Here is a 12,744-nt window from a genome sequence, read left to right on the forward strand (position 1 = left end):
TCTGTTTTACTTATTTAAAAAATTATAAAATTAAAATAAAATCGTCTAAATTTTGCCAGACGTAACACTAAGATTTAATATAAATTTTATATTAAATATTAATTACATATTAATAATCTGTTATTCTAATTTATGATTTTTTATATATTATATCCGAATAATATTTTTATCATTTAACATACCCACCAATATTACGTCAAAAAATATTTTTAATTATAGTTTAAATTGTAATAATAAATTTTTATATATTTATGAAACAAGTTCTTATCACGTAACGTTTCTTTTATTAAATAATAACTAAAATATGACAAACCTTAATTTTTCTAATTATTTCCTGGCCGAATTTGTCTTTATTTATAAATTATTATTTTTTATATTAAAATTATTTCTTACGTTATCTAGTTTTAAGTTGAAATAATATTTGAAATTTTAAGTATATAATGAGTACTGAAATATTTTAAAACCATTTTTTTTAATTAAATAAAAATATTATTTATTATATTAATGATAATAAATATTATTTAGAAATAAAAATTTATTATTTTCATGGCTCAAGGTAAGTAAATTAATAAAATAAATCATATAATATATATAATATATCCAATTATTTATTTATTTACTTATTCAAACTTATTAATATTTATTTATTATTGCTTAAAAGTTTAGAAAAGAAATTTAATTTTTTTAATTGAGTGTCAGAGTTTTAAGCGATTTTAATTTAAGCCACGCCCGCTGAACGAAAGCAGCGCTACTTTGACGTAATAGTCTATGTCGGTATAAGTTTCAGCTTAGCATTCATAAATAATATCTATAAACATTTTTAATAAATAAACAAAGGCATTTAGGGCAAATGCTTTTTTTCAAATATTATCTCTGATATTTTTTGACAATATCAGCCATTTATATATTTTTTTTTAATTCATTTAATCAGTTTAAAATATAATTTCAAGTGAGCGAAATTTTTTATCTCTTAGTTTTTTGTTAATAACAAAAATCGCAATTCACCGATTTTTGTACATTTTTGATTTTTTCATTTCTTTTTATTTTCAGAAATTTTTGAAAAAAAAAATTTCACATGGCATCAAGTTTTAGGTAGTCTAGGAGTTAAATGACTGGTCTATATCGGATCTTAATGATATTTTTTACACTTATTACATAGGCAATTATCTTGATCAAGTTCAAAGATGGGCTGAATCGTTCGAATAGTTTTGAAGTTGTGGCTGTTTAAAAATTTCACAATTTTTCGAAAAAATTAGTTTTTATTCACTGTTGAAGTTCATATATCATTAAAACTAAAACTGATAGACAATTCCACTAAAAAGTATCTTAAAGATTGTTTAGTAAGCTTTAATTGATGACCTTAAGGCGGATAGCCACTGTGAAATTTCAAAAAAAAAAAATTTTTTTTTTATTAAATCAAAGTTTTGTCACGATCGGAGTGAGTGAAGGCGACGGGCGAAAGGGTTATTTTATTTATTATTTAATATCGGAATACCGAATTATCTCGTTCTATAACTCAGCCAAGGAGTTCGATTAAACCGTCACGTGGTTAGTGTGAGAACTTATGAGTGATTGGGTACCGATCATTAAATTATAAGTTATAATATGAAATTATTTTATTCTGTCATCCAACCAAGGAATCGGCGTCACGTGGCTGATATAAGAATGTTTTAATTTCTTATCGTTTTATAACTTATTTGTCTATTCGTACCGAGCGGATGTACTATAGACCGTCCCGTTTAATGACCTGCGTGGCGTTAGGGTAGGTCCGGGATTTTTAAGCGAGAGGGATATTGGGTCGGTGAATATGGGCCCTCGAGAAGACCGTGTTCTTTCTCCGTCTTACTTAGGGTTTACTATGACTTAATTTACTAGCACTTGAATGCTGGAGAAAAAGGACAGTAAATCAAAATAAAAAAAAATTAGAAGAATTGATAAATTAAAATACGGTTAAATCGCGATCCATTTGTAACGATCGTTACAATTTATATGTTCAAAAATATGTGTCTAGAGTTTTACATAGAAATTCCTAATATTTTTCAAGTTGTAGTCATTTTTGTGACAGCACGTCAACTGACCGTTGCATCGACTAATAACTTTGAACGCGTTTTTCTCGAAACTACATTTTTTGAACTAGTGGCATCTGTAATTTTCATGAATATGAACCGATTCGCAATTTTTTTTTTTCGTATTCGTCTATTCAGTAGCTAAAGTTGCACGTAGGGGATTTTGAAAATTTTGATTTTTAAGATTTTTTAGGGCTGTTTGAATCCAAAAAAAATAAGAAAAAAAAACGAAAAAATTTTTAATATGTCGCCGTTATTTTTCAAATCCAAATTTTTAAAATCCCCTACGTAGAACGATAACCACATGCATACAGATTACAACGCCGTTTGGTTTTTTTGTTTCTGATAATCCGTTTTTGAGTTAGAGATGACACCGTGGTGGGGGAAATTATTTCGTTGTTACTTTGTAACAACAGGATATTTTTTAATAAAAAGATAGGAGAATTATCTTCAATATATACTTTATAAAACAAAAAAAAACCCGACCCCAAAATCCTTTATTATTCCAGTCCGAAAAATTCCCGAAAATCACCTATTTTTTCAATCCTCACAGTGGCTATCCCCCTCGAGCTTTATGTTTTGACCATTTCTTTCAATAATTTGATAGCCTTGAAAATTCTAACGCAATCATAAAATGTTGAAAATATGGTTTTCATTCCACATAACTTATGCATTTCCCATTAGAATACAATTTTGTCAGTAGTATTTTATTGTAAACAGAATAACCTGTAAATTTCACAGCTATTTTATATTTTAAAAGTATATTTTTTATTATTTATGATGTTTCAATTGTACCTGTAAGTCCTATGATTATAACTGATCTTGCCATCGTAATAGTAATTACAATTATGATCTAATACTAATTAAAATTTCTATACTTTGTTTACGTGAAGGTTAGAGTGGTGCATTACCTATATAATGTTTTGTCAAATCAACTATCTGAAGTTCTCTGTCGAAAATAGCCGTTGTCTTTTGTTACCCTTACTCTTAGAAAACGAGCCTAATTTCATATCATGACTATACACTAACATGTATCACAAGATATGTATGTATGAAACTTTTTATATAGATTAATTGGAAAATCTACCATTTCGGCTGCCAAATGGCCTGTTTTTTTTATTAATATAAAATAATAAATTACAAATCATAATTGCTTGATAACAAAATTATAGTAATTTTCAAATTAAAATGATCATAATTATTCATTAAATTTTAAATTGCTTTCAAAAGTTTATTATAGTATATTTCAACGGTAATGACAAAATAATTGATGAATTTTATAGTGCGCTAAATTTAGAAATAGCGAATTTTTTGAATCACTCGTTTTAGAAACGGCAAAATTTAACAAATTTTCAGGTTTACAAGCGGTAATTTTTATAACTTGCAACGTTTACAAAAGGCTAAATTTATTAATTTCTTACTTTAGAATAAACTGAATTCACTTGGCTAGGTTTTAGATTGGCTACTTTTACGATTTTCTAAGTTTCAAAGTTTATTTATTTTAATCCTACTATATTTCAATTGTTTGTATTTTAATTTGAATAAATTTTCAGAATATTTTTTTTTTAATTAAGCTATTTTACGATTAGCGTTATTCTGTTGAGGTCAAATTTTTAAATTGCTCATTTTCTAGATGACTTTATTTCAGAATTCCTTTTGTTAACGTTAAATTTGTTTTTCTTTGTCATATTTTACTATAAGCTGAATTTGCTTTTTACAGTATTCCAATTTGGTCAAAGTTAGGGGCGGCATTTTTTAACTTTAGATAATTTTAAAAATATCACAATTTACCATTTTTTAAATTTAAAGTTTAGAAACCTCCAAATTTAACAGTGTTGAAAAAAGTCTGAACATGGAAAACTGCCCGAATTAATGCACGCGATTTTACTTAACTATACAATTACTTATTTTGGTATACTACTAGACCTACACAGATACCCATACATGCTTACACATACATACAAATATATACTCACCTTAAGTTTCACGTATACAAGTACGAAGGTTCACGGTACAAGATAAGGAGTCACAAAAATATTTCCCTACTGTGCCTAAAGAAGTTTCACTTTAAAAAAAATTTTCTAAAAAATGATGAAAAGGTCTTGTAGGGAATTCATTCAAGTTTTCAACGCTGTTCTTAAATTTACTGAGCGATCACTGAAGGCTGATATCTCAGCGACAAATTGTCGTACGAATCTCCAAAAATATGCAAATTAAAGCTGAATAAATTTGTAACGTGACCTATGCATTGGATTAGCTAATAAAAAAAATTTTCACAGCCCGCGGACTCTTTTAAAGAAACAAAAAAGTTAGGAATTTCTGTCCCGCAGGATTTCGAATGTATGCACAATAGCCGTAGCTCTTAAAGAAATTTAATTGAAATGCGTCAAAACTATAGATTTCGTGGTACAAAATCATTTATTTTTCTCGATACGATGATTTTTCACGAAGTTTCAGCCTAGTAAAAATCACTAAAAAATTTCTAAAATTTTTCTGTTCCTTTAATTTATGGCATGGGTGAATTAACTCTTCTCTTTTGAAGAGTTTTAGACTTATTTAATTTCAATCTCTTTTCGTCACAAATTAAATTTTCGTACTTATCCTATTATTGTTGGTATTATATTGATCGAGCTCAATCAATTTTTACGTAGTTCGTCGATTTCACTTATCGATCGAAGTACCATTAGTTCTCATCAGCCAAAAATTTTCGTTTTTATGGCTAAAATTCTATTACTCTTATTTGAAGTCACTTATCTATTAACTTTCTAAAAATTCTTATGATAACTGCTTATCAGTTGTAACTGCAATTATGATGTATTATTACAATACAACGCAGTAGATACAGTTTGTCTCATCGTATAGATTGTAGATGGGCTAACTTACATGATGATTATTGCAATTAATGTTTTGAACTTTATTAGCGAAAACGTTTAATTTATAATAATATTAGAAATTAACCGTTTGTCTACTGGGTAGACTATGAAAAGTTGAAATTCAAAAAATAAATTAAATTATCATTCCATTAAAAACCATTACCTAAAATACGTAGTTGACTTTACGTTTAGCAATAATATATTTAATACGTAACGCTATGAACTTTCTACATATTATTTTTGTTCAAGCAATATTCAACACAGTTTATTTATGATTTCAGATACCATTTGCAGGGATTTTAATTTCGACCGTGTAAAGCATCTTAATGGAATTGTTCTTAGAGCTTATTGCGTTACCTGCAATGACAAAAATAATTATGTCATCGCTTCACTTATGCATCCATTCATATTATTATTCAAAGAAGCCGTAGAATCATCACTAAATATTAAGATTATCATTGTGGACAAAGCAGATTTAATTGAAAATGATAACAATGACTATGAAGATGATATAAATAATTCATCGCAAATCGACTTAGTTCTCGATTTAACTCTACGCAATGCCGGTATAGAAAATTTTAATGACAATATTGAACTAACATATCCAATTATGTATTCAAGCTTATCGATATTATCTCATCCACGTGGAAATCGTTCTCCTCTAGAAAAAATGTTCAATTTCTACGGTATTCTTATTATAACTTCAACCATCATTATACTCCTAACGACTTTTTTTGTATTATTATACTTTAGTAACAATGAGAAAAAAAAAGTAATTGCGTTTGCATTGTTTGAATTATTACGCTTACTAACAAACTTATCAATTAATACCAGAATCAATACAATGCCTTTACGAATATATTTTTCGGTTATATTTCTATATTTTCTAATAATACAAGCTACATTTCAGGGACACCTGGCAGAATTCTTAACGAAACCTGAATCACGTTGTAATATTGAAACGATAGATGATATACAATTAGATTCACAGATTCAAAAAATTTATTTTCCTCTTGGACCAACAATATCCTCGGTAAAATCGGATGACAATTATGAAAATTTATTTTTTCGATTAACTTCTTTGTCTTTAGATTTTAGGCCTGATTGGATAGAAGATATTATAAACATTAAATCGGGTGTTTATATTGATGATTATCTATTGTTGAACTATTTTGCTAAGAAATATCAATTGCACATATCAAAATATCCCATCAGTACCATGAATTATTATTCATTTCAAACAAGACGTAACTTACCATTGATTGAACGTATCAATAGTGTTATAATGAGGTTAATAGAGTCAGGTGTTGCTAATGTTTGGTATAAAAGAATTCAAACTGATGGAATCGTCAAGTTAACAAAAAATTCAGCAGGAAATGGCAAAATAACTGATAGTTTTCGTTCAATTATTTTCTGTGATTTAGAATTTGCATTCCTTTTATGGGCCGTAGGATCAATTATTGCAATAGTTTGTTTCATTGTTGAGATATCAATACTCATGAGAAAGAAAAAAATGGACGAAAAGAGACAGAAACGAAACCAGACGCATTTTATAATGCAACCGATTTGAATTGAAGAAAATGGTTGTTCTGTATGTTTATCTCTTCAGACCCTGACAAAATTAAGACTTTTTTTAAACGACGAATTAGCAATATGTAGGAGAAATAATGATTTTGACTCGACTGACAGGGATGTCTACTCAGATTATCATGAAAAAAATTCTCCATATAAAAAAAACCATGCTAAAATACCATTAAACTACTATATCCATTGACGAAAAATAACCTGATACAAAATTTATGAAAGATAAAAATAACTATGAAAATGAAAACTATACACTAAAATATCTAGTTAACAATATCTACATACATTAATATCCAATCGACATGACAACTAATTAATTATAAATAGCTATTACTATTTTTGACAATTATACATCAGAACATAGTAGACGTTTCAAATCTCTAAAATATTACGGTTGTTAAAATTTTATAATATCAACTGTACCAAATTCTTTACCGATTGGTGGTTACGTTTTTATTGCTATATCTCAGTAAAATAAGTGAGAGGTATGATGCTCTAAAATTGCCGCATATAGACACCAACAGCGCCCAGTTATGCATGATGGAGTGTGACTTTGAATGGATCATTCATGATATTTTATCATGAATGATCCATGCAAAGTCACACTCCATCATTGATAAAGTTTAAACGTTAATGCATTATGGATGCTTAACTGCTCATGCATGATCATACAATGGCATACTTAGTCATACAGGCTTATGCGCAACTATTCCTTGCCTGTCGCGGGTAGTCATGCATGATTGAGTATGACTTTGCATGAATGCGTATTCAAGCATAACTTTATATGAATCATGTGTCACGTCCCAGCCTGCTCGTCAGATGACTCTGCCAATTTTGAAATCTTAAAAAATAAAAGACCGACCTGAGACCTATTAAATCGATATATTCAAATAATTGTATTATTTTTATAAATAATAATATATTTTCTTTAAACTTTGTTTACAAGCATGCATCTTAAAATAATCAAACAAATAAGATATTTTCAATGCATTACAATAATTATTCATCGCTGACAATTTCTCTAAAAGAATGTCAATGAATTGAGATACATAAGAATGATTGTACGACAAATAATGAACGTCAAAAGAATAAAAGAAGTAAAATTAGTTTTTCCACGAAAAAGAGAAAATGTCGAAAAACATCGCCCCACTGCAGACGCAATGGCATCCGCGTCAAACGATGATAACTTCTACCTTTTGGGAATAAGATCCCAATATCTTATCCAACTTTTCTCTAGGGTATTGGCTCGCGTAAAGATATGAAAAGCTGAAGCGCGATGCAACGCTCTCTGACTCAATTGGAAATTATAACAGTGTGGTTTAGTACACGCAAGTAAACTCCCGGTTTAATTCAATTATACTATTCTTTTGACTCGAAGTTATTTGTCAAATAGTAATTGTAAAACCCAAGTGTATTTTCAACTAAATTCTCTGACTATTCTATTTTATATGAATAAATCAAATATATTCATTCTTTAATCAACAAACAAGTTTTTTAGAGCTTTTAAAAACTACCCGTGTATCTAAAGATCTATAGTCACGTCCAATTCAAACACTTTGCGCCTGTAGATCACAAGCCGACACGACTCTCGGACGTAACAACTATATATAATTAAAATTGGTGGCACCGATGGACTCGAACAGCCTCGAAGTAACCTGGTGATTTTCAAATGAAAAATCAAAAAATCTGGAAATTTTTTTTTCCGTAAGTCAGAAAATTTCCATCACAGTGAGTAAATTATTAAAAAATTCAAATGAATTATACAAGTTTATGAAACAAAAATTTCTAAAATTTTTTTTAATACAAGAAAGTGTACTGTGAAATTACAAATTAAGAATCAATAATTAAATCACGGAGTTTAAATAAAAACTAAAAACTGATATCGAGAATTTAATAAAAAAAATAATAATAAAACTGAAATAAAATTTAAATCAATTTTTTTCAATTAATAAAAAATTAATGAAATTTTCTTAAACAAAATAGAAGTGAGAGATATTTTGAATAAAATGGAATAAAAATTCAACCAAGAAACATCAAGAGATCATAAAAACATGTAATATTAGCAGCCAAATATATACTGTTGTTTTTATATAAGGGTTAAGAAGAAAAGCGTTTTATTCAACAGTTAGTAAGTTTTATTTAAGTATAAAGTAAATTAGAGATACAAAGGTTTTCTTAAAGATATATTGTGTATGACACAGGCAGATACCAAAAAGGTACTGACTCGTATCATATATAGAATAATAATAATAATGAAAAAGGAAGAAGCGCTTTCACCTAGCGGACACTTATCTTAAATAATTATATTTAAATGTGATGGTCAACACTCCCTCTCATTTAAGTGTAAGTATTTCATTAACCATACAGAGATTACATTACTCCAATTCAAATTTAATTTTATTGAATTTTTCTTTAGCTAGTGGCTCGGTAAAACGATCTGCTAGTTGATCATTTGTAGATATAAATTTTACATCAATTTCTTTTAGATAGTACTAATTATTGGTATAGAAAAATTAGGTTTCAATATGTTTGGTTCGTTTGACCGATTCAGGATTCTTCACAATATTTATTGCACATTGATTGTCATACCATATAGAAGCTGCATTCGATTGCGTACATTCTAATTCATTTAGCAACCATCTAATACGTACAATTTTTTTCGTAACCGAGCATAGGTTGACAAACTCTTTTTCGGTAGTAGACGTTGTGGTGATAGTTTGTTTCCGTGAGGATCAAGATACCAGCCCACTATTTATAATACAGATCCACCCAGATGTACTACGTCTAGTGTCTAGATCTCCAGCCCAATCAGCATCGCAATAGGCGGATAAAGTTAGATCTTGACTCAAGATTTTGGAATTGATTCTTTGTGCGCTGGTACCTCTCAAGTATTTGAAAATTCTACAGATTCCATTACAATGTTCTTTAGATGGCTTTCCTATGAATCTACTCAATACACCGACAATATATGCTAAGTCTGGACGTGTGCATATCATGAGATACATTAGAGAACCGATTGCTTCGCGATATGGTAATGCTTTTCTTTGTTTTTTAGAGTCGTCAAATTTTTTCGAGATCTTTATACCCGGTTCGGCGGGAGTGGATGCTGGGGCACAGTTATCATAACCGAAATTCTCTAGTACTTTATTGCAGTAAGTGTTTTGGTGCAATTGTAGCATCCCATTTTAAGAATTATTGTTGATTTGAAGGCCTACAAAATACTCGCCTTTCGAGTGTGTTATTTTGAACTTGCTGTGTAGATATTTTAGCAATGATTCGATTTTTATTTGATTATTACCGGATATAAGCCCATCATCTACGTAAAAAGCAATATAAATCCTATCATTATTCTCAATGTTTACGTTGTAAAATATACACGAATCTGCCGTAGATTGATTAAAGTCAAAATCAATAGGTGACTCCACAATAGTTGCATTCCACTCTCTCGGTGCGTGTTTCAGACCATATAAGCTCTTCGAGAGAAGGCACACCCTGTTGTCGACCTCAAAACCGTGCGGTTGTTCCATAAAAATGCGTTCATTTAACTTTTCATGCAAGAAAGCGGTTTTTACATCGAATTGATAAATTTGCGGGTCGTATGCTGCTGCGATGGCAAGAATTATCCTAACTGACGCGTGTTTCACTACAGGTTTCTTGATAATCATTGCCATATTTCTGATGACACCCTCTCACAACTAATCTGGCTTTGTATTTGTTAATTTTTCCGTCTGCTTTATATTTCCGCTAGAGAACCCATCGGTTTCAAATTACGTGTTGATCAGTGGGTCTAGGTACTAAAACCCAAGTGTTGTTCTCTTTCAATGAATCTAATTCATCGTTGATTGCAGCTCTCCATATATTAGCCTCGTGAGATTTCCGAACTTTTTCAAGTGTCGTTGGTTCAACTTGTGCCACGAGCGCCTCAGCTACCGTCATTTCATCGTCTGTACTCTTTGATCTTGATAATGTACGTTTTGGATACGGATCTCTTGGCAGGGGCATTTGAGGATTTTTCGGCTTATTTTTCTGCAAATTTGCGTCATCTACTGGTGACTGTATGTATGTCTTCAGAACTCCCTCCCGTTCCCAACTATCCTTTGAAGACCACCTTTCAGCATTGATGGTTTCATAGTCTTATGTTTCAGTTACTGTATGTATTTTTTTTTTCATCATTATTTTCAGCAAAAATCACATCTCGTCGAATGAGAATTATCGGTTTTGTAACAGTTCAACCGCGGACAGTTCAACCGCGGTTGAACATGATGAAATCATGCATAAATGATTGCACAGTAACGGAAAAAATTATTCACTCAAAAATAAGCCGATACATAAGCTTGTTATCGTGTTGTGCCCTTTTTTCATGGGTTTTGTGTGTGTTGATTTGCGGTTGAACTGTAGCGGTTGAACTGTCCGCGGTTGAGTGGTCGTGGCACCGAATTATTTTACCAGCTGGATCATAAATACGGTATGCCTGGTTTCCTTCACTGTAACCGACCATCAGACATTTGATTAAATTCATGTCCCACTTGGTTCGTTGTTTCTTAGGTATATGTACATAGCAATGGCATCCAAAAATTTTAGATGTGCCACCGACGGTCTTTGTCCAAAACATTTTTCGAACGGCGTTGTCCCTTCTAATGTTCTTGTAACAGGGAAAAATAAGTTATTTTATTGACCAAAATCGCGATTTTTCGCTGATAGTCATTTACCCTACCTGCAACCCTAAACGAGCAATTAATGAGTTTTTCGACTTGTCGCCGGGCGCGCTGATTGAAAATACTCTTACGCTAGGCCCAATCTTAAATTAGTAGAGGGGTGGTTTTCCGATAGCAACCGAAGACACTCGAGTGAAATTATTAAAAACGTAAGACAGCAGTAGAGAAGACACAGAACCGGCAGGGCCAGGTAACCATCAAGACCTACACACACAACCGGACAGACCACCGAGGATTGAGACGCTGAATTAACGCAGTAGAGTACAAGTAAATTTGGAACTTTGACGAACGAGACGGAGAGCCAAAGGAACCTGACGAGACGAACCACCAGACGGAGACAAAGCCACCGGAAAACATCAAAAATAAAATCAGGTATTAATGAAATTAATTGTTTTAGGCCCAAGCCAGAATATTAATTTAATTCACGTAAATACTTAGTCGTTCGTCGGGATAATCCGCGTCTAGGCCCATAATAGATTAATTAGTATAAATTTTGTTAAAATTAATTTAAGCCAGACGTTTGTCTAACCAGATCCAGGCCCGTCAGCCGGATCTAGCGCGTCGTTCATAATTCCAGGCCATTGCCGGAATTATTGCGTCGTACAAAATTCTAGGCTTATTGTGTGACAACACAAGCCAGAAATTTCGTGGTCGAGTCCGCATTAAATAAAAGTAATTGATTAAAATAAATAAATAAAATTAAGTAAATTAATTAAATAAAATTAATTGAATAAATAAATTGAAATTTATAAAGAGACCGTTAAATAACTGAATAAGACAAAGTTAACAGACGCGAAAAGTCTGAGATAAAATTTAATTAATCAATAATTAAAATTATTAAATAATAGTAAATAATAAATTCAAGCTAATAACAATAACAGAAAATTAAGTGTCTGAACAGAACAGAAAAGAATCAAGGAAAGTCGAAAGTAATCAGTGACGCATACTTTGAAGAATCGAGTGAGAATCGGGTGAACGTGGTATTGGGATTTCTGACGTAAATTTATTGTGGTTACAGATAATTACTAAAATGGAAATAAAAGTAATAGTGAGACAGTTGATAAAAAATTTATTGATTAATTTAAATATCTTTAAACTAAATTTTAATTAATTAATTTTATTGTTGGTGGAGGACGGTTAATTAGTTGTATATTAATTGATTTGTAATTTTAAACGGTGAAATGAATTGGAGGATTTTAATATTGGTAAAAGGAAAATTGTTAAAAGAATGTGTGGGTTAAAAGTGAAAATAGTGTTAGTGATATTAAAATTGTTAGTGCTAAAATCACGTAGAGGGTCAAGGTGACCGCGTGAATTTGTTGTAAAGGTTTTATATTACGTAGAGGGTCCAAGGGACCACGTGAATAAATTAATTGTTAAGGTTAAAGTCGCGTAGAGGGTCCAGGGGACCACGTGGGAATAAATATGAGATTTTAGCCACGTAGAGGGTCTTGGTGACCGCGTGGAGGATTAAGTTAAGGTAGTTAAGTCGCGTGTGTGTATAAT

The sequence above is a fragment of the Microplitis mediator genome, chromosome 11, assembly GCF_029852145.1.
Source record: "Microplitis mediator isolate UGA2020A chromosome 11, iyMicMedi2.1, whole genome shotgun sequence".
In the NCBI taxonomy this organism is placed as follows: domain Eukaryota; kingdom Metazoa; phylum Arthropoda; class Insecta; order Hymenoptera; family Braconidae; genus Microplitis; species Microplitis mediator.